Source organism: Arachis hypogaea, chromosome 2, assembly GCF_003086295.3.
Source record: "Arachis hypogaea cultivar Tifrunner chromosome 2, arahy.Tifrunner.gnm2.J5K5, whole genome shotgun sequence".
NCBI lineage: Eukaryota > Viridiplantae > Streptophyta > Magnoliopsida > Fabales > Fabaceae > Arachis > Arachis hypogaea.
The window spans coordinates 43372997-43391065 of record NC_092037.1 but is presented as its reverse complement, the minus strand read 5'-3'; the positions used below and the strand labels follow the sequence as shown (position 1 = coordinate 43391065).

Below are 18069 nucleotides of genomic sequence, written 5' to 3'. Positions count from 1 at the left end.
TTTAACTGAGTTCTTGCAGATCTGTGAGACTGTAAAGACGATTGGAGTTGATCCTGAAGTCTACAGACTCATGCTTTTCCCTTTTGCTGTAAGAGACAGAGCTAGAATATGGTTGGATTCACAACCCAAGGATAGCCTGGACTCCTAGGATAAGCTGGTCACTGCCTTCTTAGATAAATTCTTTCCTCCTCAAAAGCTGAGCAAGCTCAGAGTGGATGTTCAAACTTCAAACAAAAAAATGGTGAATCCCCTATGAAGCTTGGGAAAGATACAAGAAGCTGACCAAAAGATGTCCATCTGACATGTTTCAGAATGGACCATATTAGATATATTCTATTATGGTCTATCTGAATTTTCGAAAATGTCATTGTACCATTCAGCAGGTGGATCTATTCACCTAAAGAAAACGCCTGAAGAGGCTCAAGAACTCATTGACATGGTTGCAAACAACCAATTCATGTACACTTCTGAGAGGAATTCCGTGAATAATGGGATACCTCAGAAGAAAGGAGTTCTTGAAATTGATGCTCTGAATGCCATATTGGCTCAGAACAAAGTGTTGACTCAACAGGTTAACATGATCTCTCAAAATCTGAATGGATGGCAACATGCATCCAACAGTACTAAAGAAGGCAGCTTCTGAAGAAGCTTATGATCCTGAGAACCCTGCCATGGCAGAGGTTAATTACATGAGTGAACCTTATGAAACACCTATAACTCATCATGGAGAAATCATCCAAATTTCTCATGGAAGGATCACCAAAAGCCTCAACAAGGCTTTAACAATGGTGGACGCAACAGGCTGAGCAATAGCAAGCCTTTTCCATCATCTTCTCAACAACAGACAGAGAATTCTGAACAAAACACTTCTAATTTAGCCAATCTAGTCTCTGATCTGTCAAAAGCCACTTTCAGTTTCATGAGTGAAACAAGATCCTCCATCAGAAATCTGGAGGCACAAGTGGGCCAACTGAGTAAGAAAGTCATTGAAACTCCTCCCAGTATTCTCCCAAGCAATACAGAAGAGAATCCAAAAGGAGAGTGCAAGGCCATTGATGTGATCAATATGGCCGAATGCACAAGGGAGGAGGAGGACGAAAATCCTAGTGAGGAAGACCTCCTGGGACGTCCCTCAAGCAAGAAGGAATTTCCTATTAAGGATCCAAAGGAATCTGAGGCTCATATAGAGACCATAGAGATTCCATCAAATCTCCTTCTGCCATTCATGAGCTCTGAAGACTATTCTTTCTCTGAAGAGGATGAAGATGTGACTGGAGAGCAAGTTGCTCAATATTTAGGAGCTATCATGAAGCTGAATGCCAAGTTGTTTGGTAATGAGACTTGGGAAAGTGAACCTCCCTTGCTCATTAATGAACTGGATACCTGGATTCAGCAAACTCTACCTCAAAAGAAACAAGATCCTGGCAAGTTTATAATACCTTGTACCATAGGCACCATGACCTTTAAAAAAGCTCTATGTGATCTAGGGTCAGGGATAAATCTTATGCCACTCTCTGTAATGGAGAAGTTGGGGATCATTGAGGTACAGCCTGCCCTGTTCTCATTACAATTGGCAGACAAGTCATTGAGACAAGCTTATGGAATAGTGGAGGACGTGTTAGTAAAGGTTGAAGGCCTTTACATCCCTGCTGATTTCATAATCTTAGACACTAGGAAGGAAGAGGATGAATGCATCATCCTTGGAAGACCTTTCCTAGCTACAACAGGAGCTGTAATAGATGTCAACAGAGGTGAAATAGTCCTTCAATTGAATGGGGACTACCTTGTGTTTAAGGCACATGGCCATCCCTCTGTGACAAAAGAGAGTAAGCATGAAGAGCTTCTCTCAGTTCAGAGTCAAGAAGAGCCCCCACAGTCAAACTCTAAGTTTGGTGTTGGGAGGCCACAACCAAACTTAGAGTTTGGTGTTAAGATCCCATATCCAAACTCTAAGTTTGGTGTTGGGACTATACAACATTGACCTGATCACCTTTGTGGCCCCATGAGAGCCACTGTCAAGCTATTGACATTAAAGAAGCGCTTGTTAGGAGGCAACCCAATTTTATTTATCTAATTTTTATTTTATTTTATTTTATTGTTATTTTGTTTTTTTTAGGTACATGATCATGTGGAGTCACGAAAAAAAATATAAAAATTAAAACAGAATCAAAAACAGCAGAAGAAAAATCACACCCTGGAGGAGGACAGACTGGCGTTCAACGCCAGTAAGAAGCATCTGGCTGGCGTTCAACGCCAGAACAGAGCATGAATCTGGCGCTGAACGCCAGAAACACGCAACATTCTGCGTTTGAACGCCAGGAATGTGCCTAGAGGAAAAGCTGGCGCTGAACGCCAGTAACAAGCATGAAACTGGCGTTCAACGCCAGAAACATGTTACATGTGGGCGTTGAACGCCCAAAATATGCATCACCTCGGCGTTTAAACGCCAGAATGGTGTGCAAAGGCATTTTACATGCCTATTTGGTGCAGGGATGGAATTCCTTGCCACCACAGGATCTGTGGACCCCACAGGATCACCTCAGGATCTGTGGACCCCACAGGATCCCCACCTAACATATTCCCACCTTACCTCCTAATCCTATTTTACTCTTCCCCGTGTCACACTTCCCAACAACTTCAATCTCTGAATCTCTCTTCCCAATAAACACTCCTTTCCAAAACCCTTCACCAATCACCTCAATCTCTCTTCCCAATTACCCCCTTCACCACTCACATCCATCCACTCTTCCCCATAAACCCCACCTACCTTCAAAATTCAAAACATTTTCCCACCCAATCCCACCCTAACTGGCCGACCTACCCTCTCCTTTTCCTTATATATGCCCTTCCATTCTACTTCATTTCACACAACACAACCCCTCTTCCATACCTTGGCCGAACCTACACTTCCCCTTCTCCTCCATATTCTCTTCTCTTCTTTCTTTCTTGCTCGAGGACGAGCAATATTTTAAGTTTGGTGTGGTCAAAGCACAATCTTTTTTGTTTTCCACTACCATCAATGGCACCTAAGGCCGGAGAATCCTCTAGAAAAGGAAAAGGGAAGACAAAAGCTTCCACCTCCGAGTCATGGGAGATGGAAAGATTCATCTCCAAGAGCCATCAAGACCACTTCTATGATGTTGTGGCAAAGAAGAAGGTGATCCCTGAGGTCCCTTTCAAGCTCAAGAAAAACGAGTATCCGGAGATCCGACATGAGATCCGAAGAAGAGGTTGGGAAGTCCTATCCAACCCCATGCAACAAGTCGGAATCTTAATAGTTCAAGAGTTCTATGCCAATGCATGGATCACTAGGAACCATGATCAAAGTATGAACCTGAGTCCAAAGAATTATCTCACAATGGTTCGGGGGAAATACTTAGATTTTAGTCCGGAAAATGTGAGGTTGGCATTCCACTTGCCCATGATGCAAGGAGATGAACGCCCCTACACTAGAAGGGTCAACTTTAATCAAAGGTTGGACCAAGTCCTTACGGACATATGTGTGGAAGGAGCTCAATGGAAGAGAGACTCCAAAGGCAAGCCAGTTCAACTATGAAGACTGGACCTCAAGCCTGTGGCTAGAGGATGGTTGGAGTTCATTCAACGCTCCATCATTCCCACTAGCAACCGATCTGAAGTTACTGTGGATCGGGCCATCATGATTCATAGCATCATGATTGGAGAGGAAGTAGAAGTTCATGAAGTCATCTCCAATGAATTCTACAAAATAGCCGAAAAGCCCTCCACCATGGCAAGGCTAGCTTTTCCTCATCTTATTTGCCATCTATGTTACTCAACTGGAGTTATCATAGAAGGAGACATCTCCATTGAAGAGGATAAGCCCATCACCAAAAAGAGGATGGAGCAAGCAAGAGAGACCCTTCACGGTTCTCAAGAGATGCATGAGGAAGCTCATCATCAAGAAATCCCTGAGATGCCTCAAGGGATGCACTTTCCTCCCAACAACTATTGGGAACAACTCAACACTTCCTTAGAAGATTTGAGCTACAATGTGGAACAATTAAGGGTGGAACATCATGAGCACTCCATCATTCTCCATGAAATAAGAGGAGATCAAAGAGCAATGAGGGAGGAGCAACAAAGGCAAGGAAGGGACATAGAAAAGCTTAAGGACATTGTTGGTCCTTCAAGAAGAAGACACCACTAAGGTGGATTCATTCCTTGTTCTTATTTCTTTCTACTTTTCGGTTTTTATGTTGTATGTTTATCTATGTTTTGTGTCTCTACTTCATGATCATTAGTAGTTAGTAACTATGTCTTAAAGTTTTGAATAATCCATTAATCCTTCACCTCTTTTAAATGAAAAATGTTTTAATTCAAAAGAACAAGAAGTACATGAATTTCGAATTTATCCTTGAATTTAGTTTAATTATATTGATGTGGTGACAATACTTTTTGTTTTCTGAATGAATGTTTGAACAGTGCATCTTTTTGATCTTGTTGTTTATGAATGTTAAAATTTTTGGCTCTTGAAAGAATGATGAACAAAGAGAAATGTTATTGATAATCTGAAAAATCATAAAATTGATTCTTGAAGCAAGAAAAAGCAGTGAAAAAAAAAGAAAAGATTGCAAAAAAATATGGCGAAAAAAATAGAAAGAAACAGAAAAAGCAAGCAGAAAAAGCCAATAGCCCTTAAAACCAAAAGACAAGGGTAAAAAGGATCCAAGGCTTTGAGCATCAATGGATAGGAGGGCCCAAGGAAATCAAATCCAGGCCTAAGCGGCTAAATCAAGCTGTCATGAAGGCCCAAGTGAAAAGCTTGAGACTGAGTGGTTAAAGTCGTGATCCAAAGCAAAAAGAGTGTGCTTAAGAGCTCTGGACACCTCTAACTGGGGACTCTAGCAAAGCTGAGTCACAATCTGAAAAGGTTCACCCAGTCATGTGTCTGTGGCATTTATGTATCCGGTGGTAATACTGGAAAACAAAGTGCTTAGGGCCACGGCCAAGACTCATAAAAGTAGCTGTGTTCAAGAATCAACATACTTAACTAGGAGAATCAATAACACTATCTGAAATTCTAAGTTCCTATAGAAGCCAATCATTCTAAACTTCAAAGGAAAAAGTGAGATGCCAAAACTGTTCAGAAGCAAAAAGCTACAAGTCCCGCTCATCTAATTAGAATTAATATTCATTGATATTTTGAGATTTATAGTATATTCTCTTCTTTTTATCCTAATTGATTTTCAGTTGCTTGGGGACAAGCAACAATTTAAGTTTGGTGTTGTGATGAGCGGATAATTTATACGCTTTTTGGCATTGTTTTTACGTAGTTTTTAGTAAGTTCAAGCTACTTTTTGGGATGTTTTCATTAGTTTTTATGTTAAATTCACCTTTCTAGACTTTACTATGAGTTTGTGTGTTTTTCTGTGATTTTAGGTAATTTTTGGCTGAAATTGAGGGACTTGAGCAAAACTCTGAAAAAGGCTGACAAAAGGACTGCTGATGCTGTTGGAATCTGACCTCCCTGCACTCGAAATGAATTTTCTGGAGCTACAGAACTCTAAATGGCGCGCTCTCAATGGCGTTGGAAAGTAGACATCCAGATCTTTCCATCAATATATAATTGTCCATACTTTATTCGGAAATTGACGACGTAACTTGGCATTGAACGCCAAGTACATGCTGCTGTCTGGAGTTAAACGCTAGAAACACGTCATGATCCGGAGTTGAACGCCCAAAACACGTTATAACTTGGCGTTCAACTCGAAGAAAAGCCTCAGCTCGTGGATAGATCAAGCTCAGCCCAAACATACACCAAGTGGGCCCAGGAAGTGGATTTATGCATCAATTACTTACTCATGTAAACCCTAGTAGCTAGTTTAGTATAAATAAGACTTTTTATTAGTGTATTAGTCGTCTTTTGACCACGTTTCATCTTTGGTCTCAGTTTTGTTTTATTCTTCATCTTAGGAGGCCATTGAGCACGTTTTAGGGGGCTGGCCATTCGGCCATGCCTGAACCTTTCACTTATGTATTTTCAACGGTGGAGTTTCTGCACACCATAGATTAAGGGTGTGGAGCTCTACTGTACCTCAAGTTTCAATACAATTACTATTATTTTTTATTCAATTCTCTTTTATTCTTATTCCAAGATATACGTTGCACTTCAACTTGATGAATGTGATGATCCGTGACACTCATCATCATTCTCACCTATGAATGCGTGTGATTGACAACCACTTCCGTTCTACTCTAGGCCGGGCGCATATCTCTTAGATTCTCCAACAGAATCTTCGTGGTATAAGCTAGATAGATGGCAGCATTCATGGGGATCCGGAAAGTCTAACCTTGTCTGTGGTATTTCGAGTAGGATCCCGGGAATCCGGAAAGTCTAACCTTGTCTGTGGTATTCCGAGTAGGATTCCGGTATTGAATGACTGTGACGAGCTTCAAACTCCTGAAGGCTGGGCATGATGACAAACGCAAAGGAATCAATGGATTCTACTCCAACCTGATTGAGAACCGACAGATGATTAGCCGTGCTGTGATAGAGCATTTGGACCATTTTCACTGAGAGGATGGGATGTAGCTATCAACAAGGGTGATGCCTCCAGACGATTAGCCGTGCAGTGACAGCGCATTGGACCATTTTCCCGAGAGGATTAAAAGTAGCCATTGATGATGGTGATGCCCTACATGCAGCTTGCCATGGAAAGGAGTAAGAAGGATTGGATGAAAGCAATAAGAAAGTAGAGATTCGAAAGGATTCTAGCATCTCCACACGCCTATCTGAAATTCCCACTATTGATTTACATAAGTATTTCTATCCCTTTATTTTATTTATCTTTTAAATATCTAATCCAATTACATTTGACCCTATGAATCCACTTAACTGAGATTTACAAGATGACCATAGCTTGCTTCATACCAACAATCTCTGTGGGATCGACCCTTACTCACGTAAGGTATTACTTGGATGACCCAGTACACTTGCTGGTTAAGTTGAATGAAGTTGTGATCATAAATTCCAATAGAGCCAATTTTTAAATCTCATGCAAATACAAAGAGGATCACAATTTCGTCCACCAAGAACCACCTTCCTATTCTGAACCCTTTCTCCAAAATAATGAACCCTCCTATCCACCCCAAGTCCCAATAGATGATTCTCTCACTTTGCTACTTCAAGGGCAAGCGGATATGCAAAGGAATGCACTAGAATTTGTGACTTTCTTGACCAAGATAGTACACACTTTGGCCTCCCAATACTCATACACTCAAAGTACTTCCATGGCCACATATAAAGGATCAAAAGAAGAGCATAACATGAAGGAGAAATTGGAAAATCTGGTGGAGAATGAGGAATTAGATTTTGTATTGGAGCAATTAGAGGAAGCCATGATTGTTGAAGACGAGGAAGAAGTGGTTGAAGATTTAAGAGACGCGAAACAACCATGGGAGTCTCGACAACCTCCAAGGCATATCATGGTTGAAGACTTTGAAGAGGTTGATCAAGTGATGGATTCCATCATTGATGAATTCTTGTCTAAAATTGAATTCATCCCCATTGGGCATGAATTTGAGGTCACTGAAGACAAATTTACACCAAGTGACATTGGTGGCCTTGTTGAAGACTTTTCCATTGGATGTGAAGTCGATGTTGAAGTGGACTTCACACAACCTCCAAGGTTTTATTTGATTGATGATGAGGAGGAATTGGAAGAAGTTGACAAGCAAGGAGAAATTAAAAGAAGTTGTCAAGAGGTGGAGGTAATCAAGGAAAAATCGAGGAAGAACACAAGGGAGTGGAGCTTGTAAGGCCATTGGAAACACCTCTTCCCAAGCCATCACCATCTATTCTTTCATTCATGTGGGTAAATCTCTTATCCCTAAGCTTTATTATTCCACTTGAATATGGTTTGCTTGAGACGGATGGGCAACTCAGAGCTCTTTGTGGCTTTAAGAGCAAAAGAGAGATGGTTAGTGGTTGGAAACATCATTTTAGGTTCATGATGGTTGCATGTTCAAGGCTTGATTGCAAGGTTTGGTGTAGAACTAGATTGCTTGGGTCTAGGAGGATATTTGGGTGCTTAAATGAGAATTCCAAGAACTTACCACCCGGAGGAAATTACCGAGATCAACTTAAAGACGGGTGTCAAAACAAAGTGTGGGATCCCAGATCGCACAAGAAGAATCAACTTTCGGAGCTCATGATTTGTGAAGAACGCCATCACAACTTAGAGTTATTGATTTTGAATGATAGAGCTTATTGGAAACTCAAGCATTGGTAGATGTTCAAGGATGGATTCAAACAGAAGCCACCTTGATTAGGAGCTCCCCATAAGTCCAACTTAAGGACAATAAATAAAAGTGCTAGGTGGAAGACACCCCACCATGGTAAACTCTTTCCATTCTCTTGTAGATATAATCAATGAGTGATTTGAGTTGCCATTGTAGGTAGTTTTTCTTCCTTAGATATTCTTGTTTTAATGCTTTGGTTGTTAGTTTATTTAAATTGCACTTTTATCTTGAATTGCATTTTGCTTGAGGTACAAGTTTTGCTTGTTTTGTATTTAGAAATTCTTCAAAAACTAAAAAGATTTTTGTTAATTTTGCATTTTGGTTGGTTTTGAGTTGTAGATAATGTTAGGAGAGTTTTAAGCTATGTTTTTATGCTTCTTAAAAAAAAGCATGGGCAGTCACGCGTACGCGTGATAGACGCGTACGCGTCAGCGCAGCCCCCATACATTTTCCCAAAAGTTGTGCGAGTTTGGCACGAGAATTTTGCGCCTAGCACAATTTTCATTCCACGCGTACGCGTGCATTACACATACACGTCGATGAGCACTCACCCTTTGTACGTGTTTGCGTCGATGATGCTTTCGCGTGTTTTCCCTTTCTGTCCACCTACGCACACGTGTGCACTACGCGTACGCATGGATTCAAACGCACTAACACTCAGGACGCGCAAGTCCTAGCCAATCATGTCCTTTCACTTCTTCCCTCTAACGTTCCATTTTCCTCTTCTTCTCCCTCCAAAATCGCAAAACCACCATAACAGCCACCTTCCAGCTTTCGCCAACCACCACACCGGCAACCTGACCGCCGCCGACCGCCACCCTATTCTCTTTCTTTCTTTCTTTTTTTCTTTCTTTTTTTCTTACCTTCTCTCCCCTCTCTCTCCGTTTCCCCTCTCTATCACCGTAAGCACTGTCGCGATCATCCATTACCGCCGACGGACCACCACTCACCATCACCCAACCCTTCTTTTTCTCTCAATCGTTCCCTTTCCCATCTCCCGACCGGAATAGAGCCTAGTACCCTTTCTGCTCTACACCGTCACTTTCTGCTTTACGCGAGTTCTCAGCGCCCCCGTTCTTCCGTTATGGCAACGCCGCTAGTGAGCTAGTTTATCCCTTCCAGTTTTCGTCCCCCTTCCTTTCCATTTTCAGTTCTGCTTCTGCTTCCTTCAGGTTCCCCTGTCTCCCCCTGCATTTCTTTTCTTGTTTTATTATTCTGTTTAGATAATTTTGTTACCTTTGTTTAATTTTTGTTAGGGCTTGCTAGTTAGAATGCATGTGGTTAGGAAGTTTTAGGATGTGGTTAGTGGATTTAGGTCTGATTTATTTTCACTATTTTTTGCTGTCTGAAATGGTGAATGCTCATTTGCTTTGCTAAATGGTGATGGTGTTGATGTTCTGTAATTTTGTTTGCATGTGTTGTTGTTGTTAATTTTGGAGCTTCCTACTGTTTGATGCTACTGTGCTGATTTAAGTTGAGTTGTTTTATTTTGCCTAATAATGCTTAAACCATATGAATTGGCTACTTGTTTTACCTGTTTGATGTAATCTGGATTCATGTGTGGTATATTGCTGCTGTTTGTTATCCGGGAACATCCAATTTACCGTCAGAATGCTGCCAAAATTTTAGAAATCGTCTTGTTTTTAAACTTGCAACTTAGGAATTGAACTTGACACTCTTTGATTTGAGACTCAATTGGCTTATACCAAGTTCAATTCATATGTATTGATGATTGACAAAATCAAGGAAATATTTGACAGAATTTTGTGTCAAATAGAACCTTGATTAACTATGTCAATGTGAACCTTCTTTGTGCTTTCAACGTTTCGGGTTTAAATAAAAATTTTACAGCTTCTTGGTTCAGGTTAATTTTGACTTTCCTTAATCAATGAAGCTAATGCCATAGTTTACCAATTGATTTAAACCTGTTCCTTTTTACTTAAGGTTCTTACATTTGTATTAATTAGTGCATTTCACTGGTGAACCTTTTAAATTGAAGTTGCTCTTACCCAAGTGCTAATCCTAAATCTTTCAACACCAATTTTCTACAAAGTTAGTGACCAAAACATTGATGATGTCTTGCTTTTCTCTTCTATGCTTGTATGCATTTTATATTTCATCATCAATTACTTGCATCATTTTCATGAATGTGAGTATGTTTGTTTCCGACACTTTTTGAATTTCTCTTGGTTAAGCTAATAACCGTCGTGCCACTAATCTTTGACCCATTTTTTTATTTCTAACTTGATTAACCTTCTGACTCTTCTTTTTAGTTGTTATTTTAACTCTTTCATATTCTTTCGGGTATGACGATTACTGTTGCTTAATAGACAAGCATATTTGTTATTCTTGTATGAATTCTTGGTTTGTATTTCTGATTGATATTTGAATTCTGTTTTCATGAATTTCAATAATTCTTTTCTTTAACTCACATCATGATATGTATCAATATCCTCTGGTTGCTTGTTTTCTGTCTGCTGCTTGATTCCTTGCTTTACACTCCTCTGCTTTGCTTAATTGTTTGTATCCTGTGATCTCTATTTTCTCCAGGATGTGTGACAGAGGAAAATGAAAAGCACAGGTTACCTCACAGAAAAGGAAGAACTCTTAATCTTCTACTGCTTCTGTAACCTCCAGTTATGCCAAGATATATCTATCTAAGAAGGATAAGGCAGATCAGCTATTGCCTCCGACTGAAGCAGAAAGGTTCCCTAATTTGTACTGTGAGCTTCACTTCCCGCTCTTTCAGAAGCGGCATCTCAACTTGGAGAAGAAGCTGCCTATTCCCGCTGATTTGAGGCAATCTATTGAGCTTTGAATTGAGGGGATGGGCTTATCTTTTGTGGATAGGGGTCTACCTCGGTGAACGAGTCATGGGTCTGTGAATTTTACTGTAATTTCTTTAGACCGACCCTTGACTCGGTTCACTTGAGAGGAGGACAGATTCTGATTACAGAGGTTGATATTGAGCAGGCACTCTACTGTTAGCCCAAGGTTAGTGAGAAAGACGCTTTTCAGAAGGCTGAAGAGGAGATGCATTGCCTGACTTATGATTATGATGCCTTGCAGAGTGTTGTTGCACAGCCGGACGCCCCTTGGGAGATGGATGCCACTAAAGTGAAACCCAAGGGGATGATGTTTGACTGTTTGATGAGGGAGGCTAGACCATGGCAGCAGATTCTTGCCCACTATGTCATGCCTACCACACACTTTACTGAGATTCCAGTGGACATGCTTGTCTTGATTGGGTGTATTATGGAGGGGAATAAGTTGTACTTTCCCCGACTGAACGGGAAGTTTATGTGGCGAGCCCATGTCAGAGGCACACTCCCATTCTCTACTTTGGTCACAGAGATGGCTCAGCGGGCTGGAGTTCTATGGCTTCTAGATGATGAGTCACCACCCACAGTCCACGGAAAAGAGTGAGTTATTCCATGAGGGACTTGGGTGAGTGACAGACCACCAGTCTCGCGTCGAGCTTAAGCTTCTGCAGTTGCGACTCCTAGGCCATATTCCTCTTCAGCAGCAGCACCTGGACCACTAGTAGCACCACCAGCAGCACCACCACCATCAGCACACCAGCCGACGTACCGACTTGTGCAGCATCTCAATGGATTCATGGAGCGGAGTGAACATCGCAACAATGATGTTATCGATGCGTGACTCAGATGCTAGCATCACTAGGCGCCAAAATGCCCTCTGGTTCTGACACTTCTTCCGAGGAGGAGCAGAAGGAGCAGGAGGAATAGGCTCAACAGGCTCAGCAGCCAGAGGCATCGACACAGACTCAGGTTCCCACAGGGACACAGTAGACCTCTGTGGAGCCACAGCCTCAGCCTCAGCCTCAGCCAGATGCGGACGTCGACCCTCTCACCCAGTCTCAGTCGTAGCATCGAGGATGATGCTTTATTCTAAGTGTGGGGAGGTCGCCGTCATCGTCGGCAGCGGGATTTTCTATCTTGGGTGACAGATAGGCAAAATTGTGATTTACTCTTTTTCATAACTTGAACAATTCTTAGCAATGGCTTCAAAAACTTGGTGCACACTACTATGGTTCACTCACATTCTTCACAACTTTGCACAACTAACCAGCAAGTGCACTGGGTCATCCAAGTAATAAACCTTACGTGAGTAAGGGTTGATCCCACAGAGATTGTTGGTATGAAGCAAGCTATGGTCATCTTGTAAATCTCAGTCAGGCTGATTCAAATGATTATAATGGTTTTCAAAAATTATAATAAATAAAGCATAAAATAAAGATAGAGATACTTATGTAAATCATTGGTGGAAATTTCAGATAAGTGTATGGAGATGCTTTGTTCCTTCTGAATCTCTGCTTTCCTATTGCTTTCATCCAATCCTTCTTACTCATTTCCATGGCAAGCTGTATGTAGGGCATCACCGTTGTCAATGGCTACTTCCCATCTTCTCAGTGAAAATGGTCCAAATGCTCTTGTCATAGCACGGCTAATCATTTGTTGGTTCTCGATCAAGTCGGAATAGAATCCATTGATTCTTTTGCGTCTGTCACTACACCCAACAATCGCGAGTTTGAAGCTCGTCACAGTCATTCAATCCCTGAATCCTACACGGAATACCACAGACAAGGTTTAGACTTTCTGGATTCTTAAGAATGGCCGCCAATAATTCTAGCTTATACCACGAAGACTCTGATTAAGGAATCCAAGAGATACCCGCTCTGTCTAAGGTAAAATAGAAGTGGTTGTCAAGCATGAGTTCATAAGGATGGATGATGATGAGTGTCACGGATCATCACATCCATCAGGTTGAAGTGCAGCGAATATCTTAGAAAAAGAATAAGCATGAATTGAATAGAAAACAGTAGTACTTTGCATTAAAAACTCGAGGTACAGCAGAGCTCTACACCTTAATCTATGGTGTGTAGAAATTCCACCATTGAAAATACATAAGTGATGGTTCAGGCATGGCTGAATGGCCAGCCCCCCTGAAGATCTAAAATCACATACACTGACTAAAGATCAATCCAAAGACGTTTAATACAATAGTAAAATGTCCTATTTATACTAGACTAGTTACTAGGGTTTACAAAAATAAGTCTAAATGTAGAAATCCACTTTCGGGGCCCACTTTGGTGTGTGCTTAGGCTGAGCTTGAGCTTTACACGTGCAGAGACTTCTCATGGAGTTAAACGCCGAGTTGTAACGTGTTTTGGTGTTTAACTCTGGTTTGTGACGTGTTTCTGGCGTTTTACTCCAAAATGCAGCATGGAACTGGCGTTGAACGCCAGTTTGCATCGTGTAAACTCGAACAAAGTATGGACTATTATATATTGCTGGAAAGCTCTTGATGTCTACTTTCCAAAGATGTTGAGAGCGCGCCATTTAAACTTCGGTAGCTCCAGAAAATCCATCTTGAGTGCAGGGAGGTCAGAATCCAACAGCATCAGCAGTCCTTTTTCAGCCTGAATCAAATTTTTGCTCAGGTCCCTCAATTTCAGCCAGAAAATACCTAAAATTATAGAAAAATACACAAACTCATAGTAAAGTCCAGAAATATGAATTTTGCATAAAAACTAATGAAAACATCCCTAAAAGTAGCTAGATCCTACTAGAAACTACCTAAAAATAATGCCAAAAACCGTATAAATTATCCGCTCATCACAACACCAAACTTAATTTGTTGCTTGTCCCCAAGCAACTGAAAATCAATTAGGATAAAAAGAAGAGAATATAATATAAATTTCAAAACATCAATGAATATTAGTTCTAACTAGATGAGCGGGACTTGTAGCTTTTTGCTTCTGAGCAGTTTTGGCATCTCACTTTATCCTTTGAAGTTTAGAATGATTGGCATCTATAGGAACTCAGAGTTCAGATAGTGTTATTGATTCTCCTAGTTAAGTATGTTAATTCTTGAACACAGCTACTTTTATGAGTCTTGGCCGTGGCCCTAAGCACTTTGTTTTCCAGTATTACCACCGGATACATAAATGCCACAGACACATGACTGGGTGAACCTTTTCAGATTGTGACTTAGCTTTGCTAAAGTCCCCAGTTAGAGGTGTCCAGAGCTCTTAAGCACACTCTTTTTCATTTGGATCACGACTTTAACCACTCAGTCTCAAGCTTTTCACTTGGACCTGCATGCCACAAGCACATGGTTAGGGACAGCTTGATTTAGCCGCTTAGGCCTGGATTTATTTCCTTGGGCCCTCCTATCCATTGATGTTCATAGCCTTGGATCCTTTTTACCCTTGCCTTTTGGTTTTAAGGGCTATTGGCTTTTTCTGCTTGCTTTTTATTTTTCTTTTATATTTTATATTTTTTCGCCACTTCTTTTTTTTCGCAAGTTTTGTTCTTCACTGCTTTTTCTTGCTTCAAGAATCATTTTTATAATTTTTCAAATTATCAATAACATTTTTCTTTGTTCATCATTCTTTCAAGAGCCAACAATTTTAACATTCATTAAAAACAAGATCAAAAATATGCACTGTTCAAGCATTCATTCAGAAAACAAAAAGTATTGTCACCACATCAATATAATTAAACTAATTTCAAGGATGAATTTGAAACTCATGTACTTCTTGTTCTTTTGTATTAAAAACATTTTTCATTTAAGAGAGGTGAAGGATTCATGGAATTATTCATAGCTTTAAGACATAAGTACTAAATACTAATGATCATGTAGTAAAGACTCAAAACATAGACAAACATAAAGCATAAAATTCAAAAAACAGAGAGATAAGAACAAGGAAGTTAAGGAATGAGTCCACCTTAGTGATGGTGGCGCCTTCTTCTTGAAGGACCAATGGTGTTCTTGAGCTCCTCTATGTCTCTTCCTTGCCTTTGTTGCTCCATCCCTAGTGATTTTGGTGCTCTTATCCTTAGATACTCCCAATAGTTGTGTGGAAGAAAATGTATCCCCTGATGTATCTCAGGGATTTCTTGATGAGGGAATTAAATTGCATTTATGTGAATTGTTTGATATGTGATTGAATAAAGAAGAGTTTTGGACATTATAGGGAGCTCTTGGGCATTTTTTCTGCTTTCTCGGCAAAAAAAAAAAAAAAGAGGCCATCGGCGCGTAAGCACGCTGTGCGCGCGCGCGCACATTGCACTTCTGCAACTTCTGGTACAAAAACCAGAGAGTTGTGCGCGCGTTGTGCCAGCATTGTGCTGGGAGCCCAACCTCATCCACGCGTAAGCGCGCTGTGCGCGCGCGCGCGGATTGTCCCTGCTGCATCCACGCGTAAGCGCGCTGTGTGCGCGCGCGCGGATTTGCACCCTGCTTTTCTCTCTCCTCCTTTCTCCTTCTTTCCTCTTCTCTTCTTCTTTCTTTCTCATTTTTTTTCTTCTTCCTCTCTTGAAAGATTTTTTTTCTTTTCTCTTTTAATATAAAAAAAAAAAAAATTTTTAATAAAAAAAAAAGAGAAAAAAATATAATAATAAATAAATAAATAACTAAATAAAATACTAAAAAAAAATAAAAAAATTAAAAATATAAAAAAAATTTTTTTTCTCTTCTTCCATTTTCTTTTGTCTATTACATTTGCATACTTTTATTCTTTGCATTTTAATTTTGTTTCTATAATTTGTTCTCATTTTATTTTCTAAATTTCTCATTTTAATAATAGTGCTGAACTCTCTCACTCAATTGTTGAGAATTTCTTGCATTTGTTTTGGTGCTTCATGACTTGTTACATTAATTGTAATATTTGTCAACACACAAGATTAAGTGCTTTATTCCTTCCTAATTCATTACCCTTTGTTTTTTTTCTTGTACCGCTTCATCATCGAGTTAGGATGGAATTAAATGCTTTCATGCGTATCACTAATCATGTTTGTGTCAATTCTTATTTGATCTTGATGCTCAATATCCTCTTCATGCTTTAACTTTACTCTTGCATCAAGTATCATTGATATGCCATTTTCTCTTATTGTTTCCTCCTCTACATGTTGTAGCTACCATATAGTAGAGAACAATACCTTTATTTGGCATTAGCCCCCGCCTTTGTTCTATTTGCTGTGATATCTTTGTTATAGGCTTAACTTTCTTTCTTTTTCTTTCCTTTTAGGTTGGCCACCAAGAGAGGAGAAAGGAAAAGCTTTTAAATGGGGCGACACTTTGTCTTCTGAATTTCTGCACTGTAATATTCAACTCAATTGTTTGTAAAGTTCCATCCATGGCAAGCTGTATGTAGGGTGTCACCATTGTCAGTGGCTACTTCCCATCCTCTCAGTGAAAACGGTCCAGATGCTCTGTCACAGCACGGCTAATCAGCTGTCGGTTCTCGATCATGTTGGAATAGGATCCACTGATCCTTTTGCGTTTGTCATCACGCCCAGCAATCACGAGTTTGAAGCTCGTCACAGCCATTCAATCCTTGAATCCTACTCGGAATACCACAGACAAGGTTTAGACTTTCCGGATCCTCAAGAATGGCCGCCATCAGTTCTAGCTTATACCACGAAGATTCTGATTAAGGAAGCTAAGAGATGCTCATTCAATCTGATGTAGAACGGAGGTGTTTGTCAAGCACACGTTCATGAATTGAGGAAGGTGATGAGTGTCACGGATCATCACCTCCTTCACAATTAAGCGCGAATGAACATCTTAGATAGGAACACACACACGTTTGAATGAAATAGAAACAATTGCATTAATTCATTGAGACGCTGCAGAGCTCCTCACTCCCAACAATGGAGTTTAGAGACTCATGCCGTCAAAGTGTATAAAATTCAGATTTGAAAATGTCATGAGGTACAAAGTAATCCTCTAAAAGTTGTTTAAATAGTAAACTAGTAGCCTAGGTTTACAGAAAATAAGTAAACTAAGATAATTGGTGCAGAAATCCACTTCTGGGGCCCACTTGGTGTGTACTGGGGCTGAGACTAAAGCTTCTCACGTGCTTGGGCTGTTTCTGGAGTTGAACGCCAGGTTGTGACGTGTTTTGGGCGTTGAACTCCAACTTGTAACCTGTTTCTGGCGCTGGACGCCAGACAGCAGCATGATACTGGCGTTGAACGCCAGTTTACGTCATCTATCTTGATGAAAACTATGGACTATTATATATTTCTGGAAAGCCCTGGATGTCTACTTTTCAACCCAATTGAGCGCGCGCCAATTGGACTTCTGTAGCTCCAAATAATCCATTCCGAGTGCAGGGAGGTCAGAATCCAACAGCATCAGCAGTCCTTTTTCAGCCTAATTCAGATTTTTGCTCAGCTCCCTCAATTTCAGTCAGAAAATACCTGAAATCACAAAAAAACACACAAACTCATAGTAAAGTCCAGAAATATGATTTTTGCTTAAAAACTAATAAAATTCTATTAAAAACTAATTAAAACATACTAAAATCTACATGAAATTACCCACAAAAAGCGTATAAAATATCCGCTCATCACAACACCAAACTTAAACTGTTGCTTGCCCTCAAGCAACTAGATAAATAAAATAGGATGAAAAGAAATTAAGAAACAATAATATCTCAGAGTTTCAAGTGAAGCTCAGATTCTAATTAGATGAGCGGGACTAGTAGCTTTTTGCTTCTGAACAGTTTTGGCATTTCACTTTATCCTTTGAAATTCAGAATGGTTGGCATCCCTATGAACTTAGAATTCAGATAGTATTATTGACTCTCCTAGTTTAGTATGTTGATTCTTGAACACAGTTACTTTATGAATCTTGGCCGTGGCCCTAAACATTTTGTTTTCCAGTATTACCACCGGATACATAAATGCCACAGACACATAACCGGGTGAACCTTTTCAGATTGTGACTTAGCTTAGCTCAAGTCCCCAATTAGAGGTGTCCATAGTTCTTAAG

At 40.2% G+C, this 18069-nt stretch overlaps 1 pseudogene; it reads right to left on the bottom strand.

Moving 5' to 3' along the window:
* Positions 1–202: 202 nt before the first annotated feature.
* Positions 203–304, bottom strand: LOC112763586 (small nucleolar RNA R71; annotated as a pseudogene).
* Between the last annotated feature and the right edge of the window lie 17765 nt (positions 305–18069).